General features: G+C 34.6%; 1 long non-coding RNA gene across 1 annotated transcript; it reads left to right on the top strand.

The window, feature by feature from the left end:
- The first annotated feature begins 12,947 nt into the window (after window positions 1-12,947).
- Window positions 12,948-14,828, top strand: LOC132287289 (uncharacterized). Its single transcript, XR_009472983.1, has 3 exons — window positions 12,948-13,171; window positions 14,026-14,093; window positions 14,576-14,828. It is a non-coding gene; the product is annotated as an uncharacterized LOC132287289 (long non-coding RNA).
- Window positions 14,829-15,488: the final 660 nt, after the last annotated feature.

Genomic DNA, 15,488 nt, shown 5'->3' on the forward strand with positions numbered 1-15,488 from the left:
TAATTATTTGTCGTGTCTGGACGACGAATAGTTAACCGACACAACATTGTATTTGGACGGAATTTATATATATATAATTTATGGTACCACGATATGAGCTGGAGTCTCAGGATCGTTGGTTAGGGAACGTATATGCAGTAGGATGCGTAGCTGGCTGTGTTGGTTGAGGTATACCCTGTTAGGCTTAGGTAGTCATGCCCACTCAGGTGCGTTTTGCATGTTACCTTCTATTCAGGTTAAGACCCTCATCATAGTCTAGTGAGAGTCTTGTAGTGTGGATATATATACATACTTACAGACTATATAGATATGGTTGAGACATCTAGGATATATCTGCGTATCGGGTCTTTGTTTGGATTGTTGTTAGGATAGAACTTGTTCGTAGGCCTGACCCACTATTATTTCTCAGAGGATGGACGGTTCCAGGTCTTAGAGCTTGTTTGTGTTGAGCAGAGACGGTTACTCATTCTTCCGACGACATAGGAGTTTTCTTCATGGTTTAGCATTAGATTTTCTTCAGTTGTTGCTTTCAATGTTGGAGTTTGATTAGGGGTCCACCAGATGGATTCCCGAGTTGTATTAGAAATAGAGAAGTTGAATGTATCAAAATAGTTTCTTATTTATAAAATTTTATTCTGAGGATTAAGTTTTGTTTATCATTTTAGTTTTCTTTTAGCAATTTTTATTTATTCTTTTTATCATAATTGTATTCTGTGATCATTTATTGCTAATTGGTTTGATATCCTTAGGTAATCGAGCGTGAGGTTGACCAATCCACATTCGAAAATCCGAGGGTATTCATGAGGGTATCATTTGGAGGAGTTGTTGGTGTTGCACTTGGAGGAGGAACCAAAGTTTCTACATTGTATAAAATGTGGAATTTTTTTTTTTTTTTTTTTAAGGGTTATCATTCGCAATAATTAGTTGTTGTTACGACATTGATGACTATATGGAGGATGAAAAAGTTTCAGATTCGTTTGAAACGAGACAAGGAGTTAAATTGACATTTACTTATATTAGAGAAGTAGGGTGTGTCAAGGACAGGAAGGTGAGACCGAACACCTATATAAGAAAGAGGTGCACGGTGTGTGTGTGCAAAACTTATAGTTAGTTAACTTGTGATAAATGGATTTACCAATTGATTTTCCATATTGGTAGGTTTATCACGGATCAGTATGTAAGAATTTAGTTGCAGAGTTAGCTTTTGTAGATGCTTCAATTTTACACAATGGGTGTAGATGAAAGCTAATGGTACCAGACTAGATGGTACTTTCTATAGATATATGGGACGAATAATGTAGGGACTGAGGTTCCCAAGTCTTAGTTCTTTATTCATCCCGGTGAAAAACAAAAATGCTTCACAATATGAAGCAGATGTTTGGAGGATCGGCAAGCAGAGGGGCGTAGTGATTTTGACATCGTTTCTAATATTTATTAGATGATCAAGGTAAACCATCAGAGATCACTAGATCCTTGTGGACATTTTCAATACTAAAGTGGAAAATGATAGAGCATTTTCACGAATTTAGTAAGCGATTACTGACTTTACAAAAAGGGTCAGGATTCTGGTTGGGATGTTGGTTAATTTCTATATTAAATCAGCTCAATTCTAGTTTATTTCAAACTGGTAGGACATCAGTTCATATGAATAGCGGAGATTACAAGATGACTTAGATGCATTAAAATGGTGATTCACACTTTGCATTACGTTCTGTCTGGTGGAAGGAAATAGGGAAGTGGACGCTCTCAACAACCGATAGGATATTCATACCTTTGGATTCGTTGTTGAGTACGCAGTTGAAGTTTTAGCCTATATAATAATGACACTGGTTGTTATCACAAAAATTAAGGAAGTCAACTGCAAATGTTGGGGTTGATCTTCGTGAAGGTTGTGTTACATTACTCAGCTAGAGCTTAAGGTATTGGAGGATTAGGTTATGTTAATGTTGTCGGCGTAAATGTGATGTAGATTTTTGTTACTCCTTCTCAATGCACTCAGACGATTATAAGGTACATCAAGACATCGAATGTCTGGTCAAGTGAACCGGATGATGTAAGACATGTTTAATTTGTCTATCTGGATCGATTGGTTTTCAATTAATGTTATGCGTCTGATTTGCATACAATGATTATGTGTGATTTAGTTCAGTGTTAAGTTCAAAATCAGGATATGGTTGAATTAAGGCATGGTTGATTTGTCAAAGTATAACTACATATATTTAAGGAGGCATGGTTGATTTGCCAAAGACATGGTTGAATTGTCGGCATGGTTGCTTTGTCAGGTATAACTAAATATACATAAGGGGGCATGGTTGATTTTCCAAAAGTAAATAAATACACTTAGGGAGGCATGGTTGAGTTGCCAAGATATGAATAAATATATTCATCCTGACAGGGTTGACTTATTAAATATAGGAACCTTGTTTATTGTGGAATGTATTGGAATTCAGTGGAGCCTATATACAGAGGCTGAGTCCACACGAGAACGGAAATGAAATTTTAAAAGTAAATAATTCAGAATTTCGTGAATTCCGAGGACAGAATTCCTTTTGTTAGGGGGGAAGAATGTAATACCCCTAATTTTAAAAAAGGACTCAATTGGAATTTAATCATTGTATTTTAGGTGCTTATGTGATATGTGTTTATGTGAGTTCATGTTATTTTTTTTAATTATTAATTGTTTAAATTGGTAATTGATTTCTTTGTGATTATTAAATTTTATGCTTATGTGGATGTTCGTTGATGGGGTAAATTAATTTGTTTGTTTAACTGGTATTGTCTGTTTAATTGAAATTCTAAAATAGGTGACTTGAATTGAATGGTTTAATAAATTATATCAATTACGATGTTTAATTTATTAAGGATGGGATTGGATAGTATGGAGGAAATGGGTACGATTAATACCCATGGATGCGTATACATGTATATATGAGTATATATGTATATGAGGATTAATTATAATTATTAACAACTGAATAATATTTTTTATTCATTATATAGGGTGTATTATAATCCTAGGGTTGTATTTACTCACGGGTTAGTTAGCCGACTTAGTGTAGCTTTATTTTATTTTTCTTTTTCGTCTTCCCTAGGAAATAAAAATTTGGATTTCTTAAGTCTATATAAGTATTACATTAGACGTCGACTTAGGGTTAAAAATCAACCAAAACCCCTAGGTGCAAACAGAGAGCAGATTGAGAGAAAAACAGAGAGAAATAGTTAGGATCTCCGGCCGTGGATTAAAGGTCGGACCAAAGAGGAAGGAATGGATTTTTGGTGGGATTGATCCAGAGCAGTAGGAGGGTGGACGATAGTCGACAGTCGTCGGAGAATTCAGAGAGGACGTTGAAAGGTTTCAAACCGAAACCGAGAAGCAAGTTCTTTTCTTTCTTTTTCCCGTTGGCCTGTGTTCTGTGCATACCTAGGTGATCTCTAGGAAATTAATGGGACGTTAATTAAATCTAGCATGTGTATATATGTTAAATTAATTATCTATTGTGTGTTGAATTTATCTAAATTAATTCTTGTATATATGGAGGTTTGTCGTTTGTTTTAGCATAGCAAGTCGATACTGTTTTAATCAATGTTATTGAGTCTTATTGTTATAAACCAAGCTCTGGGATAATACTAGATGAGATTTAAGACCCTTAGCTTCAGTTTAGATGAAGAACAGTAGGGATGGAAGCGGCCAGAGACGAAGCAGACGATCAGAAATGGAGAAGAAAGTGGACCAGAGCTCTCAAAGGAGGAGAGAGCCGGCTCCAGGAGGTTGGGAGCTGGCTCCCACCTTCATAGAGCCGGCTCCAAGGTTTAGGGAGACGGCTCCATGATGCTTGGAGCCAATTCTTGTAACGACCCTGGATTTTTTAACCCAGTGTCTAGTGATGAACCGAAGATTGACCCGATAATGGATCCAGATGCGGAAGCAAAAGAAATAAGACAATGGTCTCTCAAGGCACAACACACTTCTAAGACCCTAAGATGACCTTCCATGAGGTCACGGAACCCAAAGGAATAACCGGAAGCGAAAGCTAGAATGATAAGGTCACTTGGTACCCTATGGCACCAATGACAACCAAATGAGCAAGATTGAGTTCAAACTAGACCATGTGTGCCATAGAATGGCTCAAACAAGATAAACAAGGTCCTGTAGAAATAACAAACGAAGTTAACCTCTCTAGGCAACAAACCAAACAAAACCTATAAGGCAGCTTCATTAAGGTCGACCGAAATGGAGCTTCGGTCTGCCGAAATGAGCCAAGAAAAAAAAGGGGAAATGAGCCTTCAGTTCGATCGACCGAAATGACAAACCGGTCAACCGGTTTGTGGCTCGAGATGAAAAATGGCTACTGGAATTGAGTTTTCACTGTTCAATTGAAATTCAAAGGGCATTGGTCAACCGAAATAAGTCATCGGTCGACCGAAACAGGTCGAAAATGTGAAAAATGAACCTGTTATGCACTAAAACTGAAAAAAAGACTTTAAGTCTCATTTGCATCCCCCATGGCATGATCAATTTACATTATATGCTAATGTGTGATGATGTAAACATACACGGAAGGGCAATATGGTATTTTAAACATGCTACAATGGCCTACGGCCTCATTACATTTCATTTACAAGATTTTTCATGGCGACCCTCAAAGTTAGAAAAGTTATATTTCAAAGGTAAAACTTTGATACCAAATGAATACAAGTACAAAAGCAAACATACTTGGCCTTGGCCTCATGTCATACATATCGAATAGGTTCCAAATAATGTATCCAAATACACTTTATATGTTATAAGGGAAAAATGTGGTTGTTGCAGTTCAACATTTTTTCTCATCCAGTGGTATGCCTATGGGGGTTAGTAGCTGCTTTCTTACTCTTATTCCTAAGGTGGGAAATGCAAAAAAATTAGGGGATTTTAGACGTATTGCATTTTGTAACCTGTTATATAAAGTAATTACTAAAATTATGGCCAATAGATTGGCAAGGGTGTTAAATTCATTGATTGGCCCTGAACAAAGTGCTTTTGTTTAAGGAAGGAAAATTCAAGATGCTTTGATATTGGCTCATGAAATGGTCAGGGATTTTAAGGGTCGAAGGTATGCATCTATGGCTGTAAAGGTGGATATTAAGAAAGCTTATGATTCTGTTTCTTAGGATTTTTTGCTTAGGATCCTCAAAGGTTATGGATTCAGTAATGTGTGGATTAAATGGATTTCTTCCATCCTTGTATCTACTAAATATTCTGTTCTGATTAATAGTTCTCCCCAAGGGTTCTTCCAACCAGGGAGGGGTCTTGGACAAGGCTGTCCATTGTCTCCTCTGCTTTTTACCTTAATTACAGAACACCTTACCTCCATTATCAATTATGCCGTCCACAAAAAGGAGCTCTCTGTTACTCATGCTGCAGCTAAGGTTCATCTTGTGTTAAGTCATGTATTTTTTGCTGATGATTTGTTGATTACCTGCTAAGCTTCTATTTCAAGTGCTAGAGTTCTAGTAGGTTTGTTCAAGAAATTCGAGAATTTAATAGGTTTACAAGTCAGTGAACATAAGAGTAGTGTCATTTTTTCAAAGGCTGTGGGGCGGAAGTTATCAATGTTAAGAATTCTGAAATGCTCTGAGGAACATTTTCCAATTAAGTACTTGGGGCTTCCTTTATGTCCTTATGGTTTGAAGAAAGCAAATTGCCAAGGATTAATTGATAGGGTTTCTAATAGAATTAAGTGTTGGACCACTAAATTGTTATCAGTTGCTGGTAGAGTTGAACTCATTAGATCCACTGTCATCCCTATTTTTCTATACTGGTGTAGCATTTATAATGTCCCTATTTATGTGATTAATCAGTTACAAAAGATGTGTAGAGATTTCCTGTGGGGTAGCACTGATAATTCTAAGAAAATTCATCTCCTGAATTGGGATATGATCACTAGATCTAAAGCTGAAGGTGGTCTTGGTTTGAGGAAGCTGGTGGATATCCAATCTGCATCCAAAGTTGTTCTAGCTTGGGATTTTTGGACAAGTAAGGATAGGCTCTGGGTTTCATAGTTTAAAAACAAGTATACTCCTCACTCCACTTTTTGGACTGTTATTACTAAGGTAACTCACTCTGTCATATGGAAATCTGTTGTGGAGACAAGAGATAGTATGTTACAACATGTTGATTTTCATATAGGGGATGGAAGATCAGTTTCTCTTCAAGATCCTTGGTGTGATGGTTTGACAGTGGCAAATAAATTTGGACATAGGATTTTTAGATCTTTAAATGTTCCTAGAAATGCTAATTTGGATATTCTAATGGTGAATGGTAGCTGGGATTTAAATCTCCTACAGGGACAAGAATTACAGCAGCTGAGGGAATATCTTGTGTTGCGGCCTATTCACACTTCGGCTGACAAGCTTCTGTGGAATAATGGTAAGTTCTCATATAAGGAAGCTTGGAAAATTTGTAGATTTCAGGCAGAGGAAGTCAGCTGGTACAAGTTCTGTTGGGGCAAAGCGAGACCTAGATGGTCTGTAACTGCAGTTTTTGTGATGTTAAACAAAATTCCTTCTATGGTGAATCTCCAAAGAAGGAAGTTATGTTTGGTGTCTAGATGCTCATTGTGTCAGAGTGCTATTGATACAACAGACCATATATTTATTTCTTGTACATTTTCTAAAGATTTTTGGAGCTAGCTGGGAGATATTCTGAAGTGGAATATGCATCAGTTTGATGAAGTCGTGTCTTTAGCTGATCTGTTCAACTGGTTTCAGGTTGTTGCAACTGTGGGATTTCATAAAACATTGTTTCCTGCTATACTTTGGGGAATTTGGAATGAGAGAAATGCTAGATTGTATGGAACTGCTACTGATCCAGCGATTGTGGCAAAGAATTTGTTGTTAAATGTGTTGGATATTCATAGTATCCTTCTCTCTGACCTACCTGTTTGATTTGGTGAATTGTCTTTTATCAGTTTGCTGAGTTGAATGGCTGTGACAAGGAGCTGGTTTTCTTGTGTTATTTTTTATTCCTTTGTCATTTATGTTTTTTAGCCAGTTTTGGTTTAGGGTGGTTTTTCTTTTGTTTTGTTTTGGAGATGGATTTTTCCATTTTTTTTTTTTTTTGGTTTCTTTCTGTTTGGTGAGTTTGGATGTTTGTATCCAACTTTATTGGTGCCTTTATATTCTGAGGGTATGCCCTCTGTGACTCTTGTACATATTTTTTCTTCTTTTATACAACCACAATTATGAAAAAAAAAGAAAAAGTATTACATCTTTATAAGCAAAACTTAAACATGCTAACACTTAGATGTGAACAAGAATACTTTAAGGGAAACTTCAAATCTACAAATCACCCAAGGCAAGTGCAAGTCTCCAATCTTGAATCATGTACCTGAAAAATGTGCCCACTACGTGGGTGAGTAACATAAAGCTACTCATAAGAGATGAGCATGCATTGACCTAACGTTTTACAATTATATTACCTTAAGGTGAAACATGTTAAAGGGGCTCATGCCACCTAAAGTCTATGTCAAAGTGAGACTCAGGGATCATCCTAAGCTACTCATGCAATTTAAAGTGAACAACTACATATAAGTATACATGCTCAAGCATACTAAGCAATGTTAAAACATGTTCTACAACATACAAGCATACATTTCCAAGTATACTAAACTATATTAAGACAAGTCATGCAATGTCTAAGCATAGGTGTACAAGTATACATTTTATATGGAAATTCCATAAATCAAGTATACGAACACAAGTATACTAACTAATAGGATTTCGCACATGACAAGTATACATAGCACAAGTATACTAAATGAAGTTTAAATTATGAAGCAAGTATACAAGTTCAAGTATACTAAATAGGATTCAAATATCCAAAGTAAGCATTAATCCTCAAGTTATAAGTAATTCATGATTAACAACTTGAAATTAAATGCAAAACTAAATTGTAGAAAAACTAGGACATGTGGTCACTAGACCAAGCAGGTATTTTCAGGTAATTATGACCCACAAGGTATCACCTAGTGCGCATTTATGACTTATAAGACTTTTGTTTCCGTACTAGAGCCAAACCCTAGCCATCACATAAATTATATCCTCACAAGCTTTCCAAAACCAATAAGTTCAAAACTTATACAAAATCAAATGCAAGTTACCACATTCCATGCATAAGTAAGGTTGAATTCACACAATTCATATCCTAAAATTTAAGTCTAGATAGCATATGACATGTCATGTCCTCAATATGCAATTTATACACAAAATAAAAATATTTTACAACAATTGAGCTACATTACCATCCTAAGCCACAAGTACTAAATATGCTACAATTTAGTATCAAGCTTTCAAGGTAAACAATTGTAATATTCTAACAAGCTACATACCTACACAAGATATATTTAAACAAGCTATTCAAGACAATGATATCACATATCATACTAAGTTAAATTACCATCTTTAGAAACCACAAGTACTAATTCTACAACAAGTTAGTAGCATGCTTACAAGGTAATTAAACATACTACATTTCAAGAGATTTTCAACCTAATATGGAAAGTTTCTAGATTTCAAATCAATTCCAATTAAGTTCAAATTAATACATGTGAAATTTTATAGCACAGTCTTAACATATATTGCCTCCAACATCAATTTAAGTGACTAAAACACTTAAAGTAAAAATTAATTAAGCTAATTAATTAATATTCTCTAGATTTTCAAACATATCCAAATGCCCTCAATTTAATATATGTTAAAGAGCTCACCAAGGCCTACTTTAATATCACATTACAATTTGATTTCATGCTTGATACAACTATGTAAATTAATCTTTCATAAAAGATAAATATTAAATAAATTTTGCAATTCTCATTCAAATGCTCCCAATTTAATATATGTCAACAAGTATACCAAGGTCTAAATTACTAGCATGCTAAGCAACATACATCCATGTGAATTAAATCTTAATCATAGAAAATAATTAAATTAAATTCTAAAACTTAAACAAAGGCATGCTTACAAGTTGTATATGCTCATATAACAATCAATACAACATTAATATAAACCTAAGACATCCCCTACCTCATTTTGAGATGAAATCTCAAATCCCTACCAAATTGAAACCGCTCTGAATCAGACGAAACTCCTTTTGTCGGGGACAACACGATCTACATGAACCCCCAAGAAGCCCCATCAAAATCATAACTTGACTTCAACCCAAACTCAAGAAATGGTCAAAAATGAATTCCTATAAGGGGGAAAGGTAGAGCACGTCGAGTGGAACGATAAACGTGAAGGCCGAAGAGTTCTCACTAAGGAAATCAAGTGGAGGAGAAGAAAGAATGAAGGCAGACCCTCGGGCACCCATGGCTGCTGGCCAAGAGGGTGAAGAAGATGATGGAAATCTGACTTTTTGACTTAAGACCCCTTATTTATAGAAAATCTCAAAAAGTGCCCCGAAAGGGTCCCGTCGGGTCTGAAAAAGTGGATTTTGAGCAAACGCGCTCAAATGATAAAACTCTGTGAACAAAAAGATTCAAAATGAGAAAATATATATACCAGAAGAAACGGTATCGAAAAGCAATTCCCGAGCAGAGAGATATGCCCCAAATAAGTTTAGCGGCAACTAGGTCCACAAACCCTGAAACTGGAGAAAAATGACCAGAAGGAAATTCTATGAGTACACGACTCAAAAAAATGTGAAAATAAATCCCGTACGAGGATTTAGGCTTAAAACAAGGGATTTGCAATAACTTTCGTTAATTGCACAATGGCCCTTACAAAAAAGGTTTACTGCAAAACTACCCTAGAATGAAAATATCTTCCAAAAGATATTTTCTAAGATACCCCTAAAATAAAATATCTTTAAAAGATATTTATGAAAAACACCCCAAGAAAAGAAAAAGATTCTAAAGAATTGTGCATCCATGCCCTAATGGACACCGGAAACAGGCAGAGTGTTTTTCTGCAAACGTAAAGATATGTATTTTGTGGAAACCACTTCGGATGAAGATATGTGAAGTCAAAAACCAACTCCGAACACAAGGAGTGAGGTTATGCCAACCAAGTGACAAACGGAGAAAAGACAAAATAGGGAAGAGGACAAAATAGGGAAAAGGACAAAAAGTGAATAGTGTCGAAAAACGAAAAATGTGGAAATGACTCGGTCCTCAAAGGAAGTTATCAATTCAAAGGAAAGAGTCTTAGAAACCATTTCTGAGCATTCGAGACGACACTAAGTGATGAGAAACTAAACTTAGAAAAGAGATTTCAATGGAAAAAAATTCATCCTTAAAATTCTGAGGAAAAAGAAAAGGGAGGAAATGACCAGGTCATTACAGCTCTGTGGTTTAGAGAGTAGGCTCCCTTGTACTCCTTTGTTTGGACGATTTTCGGGAGTGTTTGGGCACTGTTTGGGGCATGTTTGGGATTCTGAAATGTTTCAAGGACTGGAATGAGAATTTTAAAAGTAATTTCAAGGGATTATAAACTCTCTAATTGCATAATTTGATCCGTAAAGCAAATGGAATAAACAGTATAAAAATAAGCAACCTTGCATGCTTTAATGGATAGGAAAGACTGAATTGTTTAAATCTTGTTTTAAAAATTTAACGGATTGTAGCATGGACTCTAAACATATTATTATGCTGTATTAAAACTCACATTACATAATTAGTGTCTTTATGCCAGTGGATTTAACAGTAGGGAAGTTTAACTAATCTTACATACTGTTAACGGTTGGAGAGGATTTAATGGATTAAATTGTGCCTAGCAATTTAACAGAATATAACATGGTTATAAATCTTGTTGTGGATGCACAATAGGGTCATTTATTTATCAGACCTGGTCTATGCTTACTCTGAATTTTAATTGTTGAATTGTTAAACTCTGTTATGCAATTACATGGATTAAATGATTTGGATTCCATTTGCTGAACTATGAATAATGTTTTAGCAATTGCTAGGATGTTTTTTTTGGAATTTTTGTTGATGAACTGTTTAAATTCTATTTTATCAACTATATGGATTATGTGAATTTTATTTGATGTACTGTTGAAAGTGTTGCATCATTTACGGATCATATGCATTATATGCACCGGTATGGGACGGTGGCATATGGAGGGACGGATTAGATCAAAACGCTAATTCCTACCCATTCATTCATACAGAATGGATTAACTAAAACAGTTAAATCCTACATGGTTTCATGTCCTGTCAACTAAAACAGTTGAACGACATATTGGATGGTTGTTTATATTTCTGTATTATGAAGGATAGGGATTTAATTAAAACATTTAAATCCTAATTATATGTCGTGTCTAGATGACGAATAGTTGACCGACACAACATTGTATTTGGATGGAATTTATATATATGGATTGGGATTTAATTAAAACATTTAAATCTTAATTATATGTTGTGTCTGGACGACGAACAGTTGACCGACACAACATTGTATTTGGATGGAATTTATATATATATAATTTATGGTACCGCGATATGAGCTTGAGTCTTAGGATCGTTGGTTAGGGAGCGTATATACAGTAGGATGCGTAGTTGGCTGTGTTGGTTGAGGTATACCCTTTCAGGCTTAAGTAGTCATGCCCACTCAGGTGCGTTTTGCATGTTGCCTTCTATTCAAGTTGAGACCCTTATCATAGTCCAGTGAGAGTCCTGTAGTGTGGATATATATATATATATACTTACAGACTATATAGATATGATTGAGACATCTAAGATATATCTACGTATCGGGTCTCTATTTGGATTGTGGTTATGATGGAACTTGTTCGTAAGCCTGACCCACTATTATTTTTTAGGTGAGGGATGGTTCCAGGTCTTAGAACTTGTTCGTGCTTAGCAAAGACAACTACTCATTCTTCCGACGATGTAGGAGTTTTCTTCATGGTTTAGCATTGCATTTTCTTCAATTGTTGCTTTCAATGTTGGAGTTTGATTAGGGGTCCACCAGATGGATTTATGAGTTGTATTAGAAATGGAGAAGTTGAATGTATCAGAATAATTTCTTATTTATAAAATTTTATTCTGAGGATTAAGTTTGGTTTATCATTTTAGTTTTTTTTAGTAATTTTTATTTATTCTTTTTATCATAGTTATATTCTGTGTTCGTTTATTGCTAATTGGTTTGATATCCTTGGGTAATCGAGCGTGGGCCTGGCCAACCTGCATCCAGAAATCCGGGGGTATCACAATCCCCAACCACCTCTAACAACAATATTGAACTTCGTTTATCTATAAATATTGAGGGTTGTTCTGCAATAAAATGACACCATTTAAGAGAGCATTCTATAATCCTTGAAGATCATTAAAGTAGCATTCATTGAGCTTTCATTTCCTCTCTTACATTTCATTCCACTGTAGTAATTCTAAGCTTCAGATATATATTCATCTTTACTATAGTTGTGAGCAAAACTTTATACTACTGTCTTTGAGAGATTTATTGTACACTGCATGTAAGACCCCAATACATAATCATTTTCATTAGCATAAATTAATTTTTATTAAACATGAATTATATGTGGATATTTTATATGACACCTAGATAGGGTTATACATAATTGTGATATTATTTATGGATGTGTTGTCAATTAAAGCTTTCTAAAAGTTTTGGCTGTGTGTGATTACCATGAAGCTTTATATTTTTATCTCACTAAATATAGAATATGGTCAAGCTGCTAGTTCACCCAGGTACATTGTACACTTACATATGCATATGGATATGTGGGTATAAAGAATTCTGTAAGTTTCCTTTAGAAGCTAGTAGAATCACCTAGTAAGGAAACAAATGGAAGGAAATTGTGATGACTAATAGACACGTGGTGATGTAATGTTGTTGTGGAATGTAGGTTGGTGATGTGTTAGTGTTAAAGTTATATTTGTGTGTGTGTGTGTGTGTGTGTATATATATATATATATATATATATATATTATTTAGTTTCAATTTTATTACTAGTAATATAATAGAAGTGTATGTATAAGGCGGTGTGGGCATATTTCTCTACTTAGCATAAGAGTAGTGAGGGACGGTTGGAAGGATTAAAAAAAAAAATATAGTAATAATAAAAAGATAAAAAGAGAAAGAAGTAGCCAATTGTATGGCCCTAAAGGAAACCAAAAAGAGAAAGAAGAAAGGAAAAGGAAAGGGTTGCCGGAAAACAAAACTCAGTAGGCAGGTATGCAGATTTTTATTTTTAAATTTTCATAATATAAATTTATTATTAGAAGCTCCTGTAGTTGAAGTGATAAACTGTTCTGGAAAGAAATTCTATTTATTTCAATTGTCCTCTTTCAGTTGGGTTGTAAACTTCTTGCTGGGTTGTGAGTACTGTGTAGAAATTTATTCTAAATGTTTAAAATGGGAATTTCCATTTCAATTGTCTAGAAAAGTTGAGATTTATTTTAGAAGTGATGATTCTTAAATTTTCTTAGCAATAAGAATAACTTGATTTAGGGATTTTGCATAAATTGCATATATCTTGAATTATTTCACTTGATTTATTCAATTATTAAATTATGTAAGTTGAGATAATTGTTGGTTGTTGGAGTTATGGAATTAAATCTGATATGCAGATAAAAAGCTTCTTGAAGAAACTTTGAGAACTGCCTTACCAGTCACCATAAATTGGTACTAATTAATCCAGTGTACCAGTGAAATAATTTGGGAAGAAATGGCTAGAAAGAGAAGAAGAAAGAAAGAGAAAAGTGAGAGAAAAAATTGTTGCTAGGCTTTTTTGTGCACTAGTAGTAAAATAAAAAAGTTTTTACTTCAAATGTTATATCAAAATCTCATTATTTTGTCTTTGGTAATCAATTCATTTAACTAGTTAGATACTAGTAATGGCTGCCTTGGACGAATTGATACCATGATTATTTTATTCGAAGTATTAAGTTGGAATTTAATATAGATATGTGTGACCCGAATTTTAGTTACAATTGTATACAAACATTGGATTTATTATGAAGGTTATGATGAATATTACTTATTTCTTTTTAAAAATGGGTATGATGTGATTACAATTTTGTTTAGGCAAGGAGAAGGAGCAGACAACTTCAATAATACCAAAGGAAAAGTGAATAAATTGGGAAGTAGCCAAGGTGAGTGTACTCACTGGAAGTTTATAAATTGGATATGTTTGATTGAAATATTGAAGCTGTTTATGTAAATTTAAGATGAATATATATAATTTGATTATATTAAATAAGGTCCATACTCTGGCTTGGAAGGAGAGTAATATATTATATAAGGTCCATACTCTGGCCTGGAAGGAGAGTACTACATTAAATAAGATCCATACTCTGGCCAAGAAAGAGAGTACTATATTTAAATAAGGTCCATACTCTGGCCTAGAAGGAGAGTACTATATTATATAAGGTCCATACTTTGGCCTAGAAGGAGAGTACTATATTATATAAGGTCCATACTTTGGCCTAGAAGGAGAGTATTATATTTTAATGCCTGTAATTTGTTAATGAAGTTTAATTGAAGTTATTAGATAATATTTGTTTATATTACTCTGATGTAGTAGTGTTACATTCACTGGGCTTTAAGCTCACTCCTTCCATATTTATATTTTCAGGTACAAGGTTGGGTCGCTACTGCCAGGTCTAGAATCTTGAGTGTGAATTGGGAAAAGAACAATGGAATGTCTTTTATTTAAGATGTAAATATTATAGTATAATTTAATAGTGTAACTTGTCACTAACGATTTAGTTTGTCAGAATTTGCATAATGGGCCTATAATTTGTTTTTAAATTGTAAACTGTTAAACAGATACTCTGATGTAGGATGACGTTATGTTTGAATGAGGTTAATGCAGATGGTTAGATGCATTCCAATTTGTTCAATTTATTAAATAGTGTAAATTGGGTTGAGGTGTGTCACTACATTTCTATTACAAGTTTATTGTAAAGTGTTGGTGTGACCCAAAAGAAAGCCTAGGAGAAGGGTGTTCTCCTAGCAAGGAAGAGAAGCAAGGTATTGCTTCAAATTGAAGGTTTGCTCTCCACCATTAAGGAGAAGCTCTAGTGAATTTGGGAAGTCTCAAGGGGGACCTTGAGCCGAGGAGTAGGAGTTTCCGAACCTCGCTAAATCGCCGAGTCATTGTTTGCAATTTCTTATCTTTATCTCCTTTATGTACTTGTCACTTGTGATATATGTTGCTTGAATATCTCAATTGATTATTGCATGATAGTTAGTTAGAATTAACTTTTTATAAATTTCAAAAATTGAGCATTGACTCTATTCACCCCCCTCTAGAGTCAATTAGTGGTTAACACAGACCTTCAACTCCCTTTTTCTGGCCGGTTCAGCCCCTCATTCTCAACTTTTTTGGAACTGTCTTAGACCTGTTATTCGCATGTTTTGACGTGCTCTTTCCAGTTTTTGGGTTCTGTTTTGAGTGACTCTGACCCTGTAAAACTGATTTCAAATTCATATCTCATATAACTACCAGTTATGGATCGGTATGAAATTTCTCATCCTATTAGCAT

Source organism: Cornus florida, unplaced genomic scaffold, assembly GCF_030987335.1.
Source record: "Cornus florida cultivar Cherokee Brave unplaced genomic scaffold, ASM3098733v1 CherokeeBrave_3.0.0_Hap2_Chr02, whole genome shotgun sequence".
NCBI lineage: Eukaryota > Viridiplantae > Streptophyta > Magnoliopsida > Cornales > Cornaceae > Cornus > Cornus florida.